Raw genomic sequence first — 8608 nt, 5'->3', positions numbered from 1 at the left:
GGCGTCGTAGCAGCGACCCCCCATGCGGCATGGGGCAATGAGGCAGCTGGGATTGCCCCTCCCACCTGGAAGTAGCCAGTGAGTGCAGGGCTTTTTTTTTTTTTTTTAAGTGCTGGGACATTGGGGCCAGGCGGGGCAGCCATTGATGGGGCTGGGAGAGCGGGTGGGGGAAGAGGGCTCATGGCGGAGCCCCCGCCATACAGTGTGGGGCAGATGAGGGCAGTGGGGATTGCCCCCCCTGCCTGGCAAGAGCCGGTGAGTGTAGGGCTTTTTGTTGTTGTTGTTTTTTAAGTGCCAGGATGCTGGGGCTGAGTGGGGCAGCCATTGATGGGGCTGGGAGAGCAGGCGGGGGATGGGGCCTGTTTGATTCGGAGATTTGGCTGATTCGGCGGTGGCCGAATTTCCAAATCAGATTTGACCGAATCGATTTAGGACAGTGATTCAAATCACCAAATCAAATCACTGTCCCCCAAATCGGCCGAATCCAAATCCAAAGCGAACACTAGCTGCTTTGCACAGGCCTAGTAAATATGGTAGCTGCTTCCCTTGCTTGGTTCCTGCATAGTGTTCTGGAGTCATGTAAATTTCTCGTTGACTGCTTAGGGATTTTACACACTAACCCTGTTGATTTAGGCTCACTCTCCTGGCATAAGACATTTCATTTTTGGGTATTGCAATGCCTAAGTAGAGGAGCTTATGTGAGAGATTTGCATCTGGCTCATAGCCTCAAGTTATATTCAGTAAGCCTAAGTGTTCTTTCCTTCTGAGAACTGTATTTGATAGTACTTTCAAAGTAAATCCAACCCGCCTGTTTCCCCCCCCAGTTTCCCCTTGTGGATTTGGAACAATGCTTGTTAAATTACCACTGGTTTGCAGAGAGATCTACTTCCAGACGCTTCTAGTTATATTTGCAGAATTTACGACTTATGCTGTGACTCTGTTTCTGAAATCTTTGACAACTGGTTTAAATTAGCTTATAGTAACACAGTTTGGCTGTCACAGAGAAGCATACTTTATTAATCTCTTTTGCAATGTGTCCAGCTGGATCCAGGATGCCTTTTCATGACTAGCATTCTTTTTACTTGGAAATGTTTCTCATCACTTTATTTCACTCTGAAGCATTTCTTTATTCTTATACCAGCTTAATTATTTTTGGGAGTGCCTTTCTCTTAATTTGACTTAATTTGTATTCTTTAAAGACATAGAAAAAATTGATCAAGCTTGAAAAAGGGATGGGAGCAGGCAAAAGGAAAACAAAATGCAGTACACCTAGTGGCTGGGTACATGGGTGAGACTAAGTAGTCTGATCTTTATTGACCTAAAATGCACCATAGCAGCTAATTAGCAGTTGTCCTTCCCCAAACTCAGTTCTGCTTCTTGGAAGGAGTGGGATATGAGGAAAGTGAGAATGGGTTTAACTGTCAGGTTAGGACAGAGGATGAAAAATTCAGGGTAGTGACTGTAGCTTGAACAATTAGAAAACTCACCCAAGAATAAAACATAAGGATTGGTAATCAAGGAAAGCTGTTCAGCGCTTTTGGTGTAACTCAGTCAAACTAACCTCTTGGCTCTCCATTTTTCTTTGTTAGAAAAATTGTTGCAGTAATAAGCTACAATAAATACATTGATTTTTCAATGCATTTTCCAAGTAATTTTTCAAAAGAGTACAAGGGACACCTTGCGCCAGATCCTGTTCTATAAGGCATGCAAGTACAATCCTGTGGATCCTGCTCAAGTTCTGAAGGCTCATTCACTTTAGCTTTAAAAATGAGTTGCAAAGAAGCAGTGAAAAGGAAGAAGCGGAGTACTCACCCAACTTTTAGTATTAACAGATTTTCAGGGATTCAGGTAAGTTAAAATCAATTATAGTTAGGTGCCTAAGTTCACTTATGCTCTTAATAGGTGGAAAAGAATTTTGCCCTCAAACTGATTAAGGAATCTTTTGTCAGTTTGCATTTCTAGTCCCTACAGGCCCATAACAGATTGGATGAACTGGTGGCTATATTATGAGGAATGGGTGTTGGTTAGAGGGCAGTTATTAGTAGATCAGTTGAATTAGTTATTGGAGTGTCTTTGTGTTGCAAGAAAATTGAAGAGCACAAACACATTTCATCAAGTCTCTCTTAAATTGGAGTTTTGCTTGAATAAGGAGTGAACAATTTGGTAAATATTTTTTTTCAGATTAATTTTTCCCTTCTTCCCTATTATTCAAACTTATTATCGTTTGGTGGTAGTTCTCTCTCTCTCTCTCCCTCCCTTTCTTTTTATATAGGGTGACCCTATTTCCTAAGTCTTAAAATGGGATAACCTGAAAAGTGTTGTTTTTGGCGGGGGGGTTACCTAAGTGCTTAATTTTCAAAGGTGGTTGGTATCCTGAACACTCTTTTCCTGCCCTGCTCTCGGACATGCTCCACTGTCTCTGGGCTCCTGTCTCTGGGCTCTGCTCCCCGCCCCACACTCTCCAGAATCCTCAGCTAAGTGCTGCGGGATGCTGGAAGACTGGCTACTTTGTATCGTGTCTATTAGTGGAGACTGCCACCCACTGCATTCAGTTGTGAAGGTTTCTGAAAATGGTACAAAAACATTCACTTCAACAAATCAGTGAGACGCTCAGGACAGGTGTTTAAGAAGGGATTGTCCCAGTGAAAATGGGATGTATGATCAACCAACTTTTATATCTAGGCTTTTGTCAAGTATTTACTTTTTCTCCTGCACAGCAATTCTAAAATTTATGCTTTCTGTTTAATCTCTAAAGCTAAAACCCTCTCTAGGGCTTTATTCATCCCCAATTCAGCCTATTTTGCATTGTTTTCTCTTGTTTCCACCTTGTACTTCTGTATTTACTCAAAACATTGTTGTGAAGGAAATGATGAAAGCACTGAAAACATTGTTGAAAACATTATTCCTTTTCTATTAGTTTGACTACATTGCACCTGTCGCTTGCCTTCCACCACCAGCCTTTTTAATTAAGTCCATTGGCTTTGCCTTCTTTTCACTGTAGTAAAATAGCTAAAAGCTCAACAAACTCTGTTTCTCTGCTACAAATTAAATGGGTTGTAAACCACTTAGACTTCAACAAGCTAGCAAGTGGCAGTAAGCCCCTTCTGCCCTTGAACCTAACCATTGCTAAGTATTTTTTTTATGGAAACAGATTTTATGATACAGGCTTTCACATTTTAAAGCAGCGATTCTCAACCAGAGTGCCCCAGTACACTGGAGTGCCCTGAAATTCTCTCAAGGGTGCTGCACAGTGTTGGCACTGGTAGGTGTACAAACACGATTCATAAGATAGACCCAGAGATTTCAAATAAGAGCTTGTAGTGTTAAAAATATTGAGATTTGTAGTGGTCTTTCTGAGATCTTTGTAACAGAAGAATTGCTCTATTATTCTTCAGGTAGTAAAAAAAAGAGTGAAAATTAAGAGCTGGCATTTTCTGAGGGGTACATTGAGTCTAATGAGGGGTGCCTTGCATCTGAAAAGGCAGAGAATCACTGATTTAGAGGAAGGAGTAATATAGTCTAATGGAGCACTTGAAAGAGGGAGGTTAGAAGGTGCAGCTTATATCTACATTGCTAAGTCCTTACTCGAGTAGTTCTGCTGAGGGTACTGTGACTGCTCACGTGTAAGCATTCATCAATGCAAGAAGGCCAGCACGAGTTCTCTATCCATGTCATTTTTACTCAAGTTTATGAGCTCAGCTAATATCAACAGGAAGAGCCCAAGCTGTGGGTCTTTAGTAGAAGAAAAACTACTTGAGTAGGAATCATAAGTCACCTGGAATGTCTACTCTGCTGCTAATCAAGACATGTAGCTTTTAAGTCCAGTGACTATTAGCCTTACGATGTACAGTATTTTGTGGAAAATAAAGAAATATGTCATAAATATGCAGCTTTAACTTAAATTTGTTTTGTATTTTAGTAATTTATACAGCTCTTTAGTTTTCTGTTAACATTAGGGAAGTCACAGCATCATTTTTTGATGATTCACATTTGTAAAATATTAATTCATTTACTTTGAAGGGCAACATCTGAATGAAGGTATAAGAGTAAATGAGGACATCCAGCATTAACAAAATAAGAAGTTTCCTTTTTAGTGTTGCCTATCCTAGCCATCTTATAGATGCCTGTCTTATTTTGGATTTTTTCCCCTTTTGTTTATGAGATGGAGGAAACTAGCATAAGGAATATGTGATTCTATATCTACATATGAAATTTATTATAAATACATTTATAATAATAAATATAAAATAGATTCATAGATGCTAGGGTCAGAAGAGACCTCAACAGATCATCGAGTCCGACCCCCTGCCTAGGCAGGGAAGAGTGCTGGCGTTTTATAAATGTGTATAAAATACATACACATACTTATATACTTTTAACCATGTATATGCATATTGTATTACATATTCATTTTGCTAGTGTCTTCTGTCCAGTAAAGATGATCTTTCTATATTCTCCATTTTAGAGCATGGTATTTGCACTATCTGCAAAAAATGGCTCAGGTCCTTTTCAGTGCAAAACAAAAATAAACTCTGAGAACGCATATGAGTGTACTGTAGTAAATGGGGCACAGAACAATATGGTAGAAGCTGTGGATCCTGTTAATGTTTCTGCTACTGACTACCTATGATTTAGCCTGCATGGGCCCTATTTTGTTCATCTGTAAATGGGGATATTATATTTATCCAGCTTACAGAGAAGTAATTGTAAACATATTTGAGAACTTTGAGTAAAAAGTTATAACCATAGAGTAATATTTAAAACATAGCCATATTGAAAATGAGGATGCAAATATCATACTTCTGCTGAATACTTCTTTAAATAAACTAATTTTTAGGATATGGATTGTTAGGCATCAAATATTGAATGGCTAGTGTTAAGGGAATTTTTATGGAATCTGTTTTTTCAACCCAGTTATTAAAGTTTTGTAATAAATTCCTTAGAAAGCAAGGTAGAAATCTTCTAAATAACCACCCTGCTTCTAAATAACCACCATGCTTCAGCTTTCTCTCAATGTTTTTTGAATCAGCAGAGGTTAAAATATTGTAATTTTTAGATAGTGTAAGAGTGATGTTGTAACCATGATAGTCCAGAAATTGTGTGTGCGCGCAGGATTTTTAAGGTGATATATTTTTTTGGGCCAACTCTGTAGCTGGAATGAAGTTAGATGAGCTTCTGAATGCAAGACATTTCTTGTCATGTCTCTGATCATATGAACCAGGCACAACATAGATAAACTTTCAAAAATGCACTTAATTTTCAGGGTTTTTGGTTGTAGCCGTGTTGGTCTAAGGACATAGGCCAGCAAGGTTCTTTGAGTAGATGCGATATCTTTTATTAGACCAGCTGAGTATTTGGAAAAAAAATTTTGGCAAACTTTTGGGCCAGTCACCCTTTGTCAGGCATGGGGAGTCTCTGATGTTCTGAGATTCTCAGAAATGAAAGAAGCTAAGAGGGTGGCAGGATGTAAGTCAAAGTGTAAATCGGTAGAATTAGAAAGACAAAAGGTGAAGCAAAGGGAGAGGGGGGGAATGGGAAGGGAGAAGGGGAAGAGAGCAGGGGAAAAAAGGCTGAAGGGAGACAGTGCAGCGATAGAGTATAAGGTAGAAAAGAGCCTGTCAGGCAGGTACCTGGTGAATCAGATATCAGGCAGGTTGTAATGTGTCATAAAACCAATGTCTATATTGAGTCCATGATTTTTTGTATCCAGTAGATTTAGGAAGTGAAGTTCGTAAGCTCATCTATGGAAGGTGCTGGGTAGGTTCCCTATGACCCAAATGACATTGACAAATGGATCCAGACCATGCCAGGACAAGGAATGCAAAACCTGCCAACATATCTCCATCACCCCCACTATAACTACACCCCACAACAGAATCATCGCCATTCCTGGAACTTATAGCTGCACCTCCAGAAATGTTATATATCTCATCCAGTGCACCAAATGCCCTGGGGGAAGAGGAATTGTACTGTTGGGGAGTGGTGATGGGAGGATAACAGAACTCATTATTACTTAGAACATTATTTTTAATTCCAAGCACTGGAAAAAAAAAGTTGGGAATTGGATCCCAAAAACCCATGAGATTTGACTTTAAAATCATTTAAATAAATTTGACGTCCTTTTTCTTTGAATTCTTGGATTTAAATGTATAAATTTAACATTTTCTAACTTCTGTCTACAGCTCTGGAAACAAACGTACTTAAAATGAAGATTGAAAAAAACTGTTTAATAAGCTTATACCAGAACCTGGGCCTTTACAAAAAACTGAATGTTACAAGCATTTGTTATACTGCTGTTATATGGACCTTAATAGAGATAAAGATCATGGAGGTGAGGCTGAGTTGGGATAAATAGACACAGATGTAGAGTAAGAGGACTTGGTAAGGAAGTTGACTAGAATGGATAAGTGTAGTTAGGAGTGTTGTATTTTGCCGTGTGTAAGTGTCTCCAACTTCATCCAAATTTGTTTGAATCACATTCAAAAGCAAAGCCTGAGATCTTACCTAAAGCTTTTTCCATTCAATCATATTTGCTACGTTTACTTTACAAATATTTCTACAGAAAATGTTAAACTTTGACTTAGGCTTTTGTGTCCAGAATTTGATTCATTGTGTATCAAATGTGTGTGCAGCTGGGTGTTTCTGCTGCAATGCACAATTCCTCGGAGTAGTTATTACATGTAGGCTTATGGCATGTGCACTAAAGTTGCCTTAATTGGAGACTTCTTTTTGCTTTTTATTTATGATGTACATTTTAGTTCTACAAAGATTTTGGAATGGTAGATTATTTTAATAGACTTTTAACCTAATGTAGCACTTGATTTGTTGCTCTTTAATTATCAGTTATTTTCAAAGGCCAAGTCTATGAACCTTTTGTTTCAGACTAAAACTCAGTAAAAATGTCAGTAGTGGAGGAAACTTACTCGTATGCAGTTAAATCAGCTGAATGACTTGTTTGTTTGTTTGTTCTTTTTCTTCGACTAAAGGGTAAATGACGTATTAGTCATTGCATGTCTTTTTGTTTACCTCCTAGAAATGTAGATAATTTTATTTGGCTGGGTACAGAGGTCCAAAAATTCCCAGGAGGGCACACTTTCCAAACAAAATGCCCTGCTTGTTTTTGTTATTATAGATTACATTTGTGGTAGTTGTTAGAGCCTTGATTGGAAATACAGACTACATTTTGCTAATGGTTTTGCTAAAGTTAAATAGAAAATTTGTACTTTATTTCCATTTCACTCTTTGGTATATGACAAGAGGAAACATTTGGAATGGAAAAAAGGGTAGGGGAGAACTCATAAGAAAAATTTGAAACAAGCAGCTGGTAGGCAGTAATTTTAATTCAGTGTTCAGTATTTGCCTAAGCATTGTCAGCTGGTAGGGATTGTTAGGCATTAGAGCAGAGGTGAATATTTAAAGAGTGGTTTGAAGAAGGATAAAGTGGAAAAATGAAATATAACTTAGGACACAGTGTCTTTCCATGGGCATTCTCCCGCAAGTACTTATGTGAGTATTTCCTCTCAAGTCAATAAAACTATTTATGTGAAAAAAGTAAAGCATAGTTTATATAGGACCCAGCGTCAATGATAGTAATTCCCTCCTCACTGCCCCTCAGCAACCCACTTTGTTCAGGAAAACATAAAGGGGGAGAAAAAGGAATTTGAAGACAATAATTTTTGGTTTAAGTGGCTTCTCTCATCATTACCTTTTAAAAGTTGCCCTGGTAATTAGATAAAATATTTTCCAATAGTATTACATGCAATTTGAGTTCTTTGTTGAAGTCAATCTGAATTCTTTATTAAAGTCTAAGTTCATGTAAAAATATCCACCTGCTAGCCCCATGCCAGTAAATTCCAAAGGAAATGCTGTAGGAAAATTTAATGGAAAAGACAATTCACCATTTAGTGATGTTTCATTAACACTAATTATGTTCTCATATATACATATATATTTGTGACAGACAGTTATTTTTCTAAATACATTATAACCATAGCTTTATTATTATAACCATCATTCTAATATTATAAAAGCCTAAGTCTGTCTGTCTATCTGTTTGTAATACTTTATTTGCACTCTGATTAGCTGACAAACAGCCAATCAGAGCAGGCCTGAGTGGGGAAAAGCCGGCCTGCAATGGCAGATGGGGGGGAACAGGAGGCCTGGCCCAACATGGGAGCGGCTGGGGGAGGGAAGGAACAGGCCTCCTCCTTCCCTGCTTGAGCCTGGGCCCACCTCTCCTCCACTCCCCTCCCTCGCATCAGCCCCAAGCCCACTCTTGTCCCCGAGCAGGCTCGATGCAGGGAGGGGGGGAAGGTGCACCGTGGTGTCAGTGTGACGGTGGGGGCAGGGAAGGACTGGGCCTGGGCCTGACGCGGTGGGGGAGTGAGCGAGAGCTGGGGGAAAAGCTGGCTTGCCGCAGCAGTATCTGGGGGACAGTGGGCCTGGCCCGGTCTGGCCCAGCCCAACAGAGCAGCTGCGGGGGGAGGGGAGGAGCTAGCTTCCTCCCCCCGTCGGGCCTGGGCCCACTCCTTTCCCACCCCCGCTCTCCCGCCTCAGCCCTGAGCCTCCCGTCCCTGTGCTGCTGCTGGGTTGGCTCGGGCCCGCCGCC

The 8608-nt window shown here is 39.9% G+C and overlaps 1 protein-coding gene across 10 annotated transcripts in view; it reads left to right on the top strand.

The window, feature by feature from the left end:
* Positions 1–8608, top strand: part of FSIP1 (fibrous sheath interacting protein 1) — a 173182-nt gene that overhangs the window by 65021 nt on the left and 99553 nt on the right. The window lies entirely within an intron of this gene.

This window comes from Alligator sinensis, unplaced genomic scaffold (genome assembly GCF_000455745.1).
Source record: "Alligator sinensis unplaced genomic scaffold, ASM45574v1 scaffold262_1, whole genome shotgun sequence".
In the NCBI taxonomy this organism is placed as follows: Eukaryota; Metazoa; Chordata; order Crocodylia; family Alligatoridae; genus Alligator; species Alligator sinensis.
The sequence above is the reverse complement of the archived record's forward strand: the minus strand, read 5'-3'. Positions and strand labels throughout refer to the sequence as shown.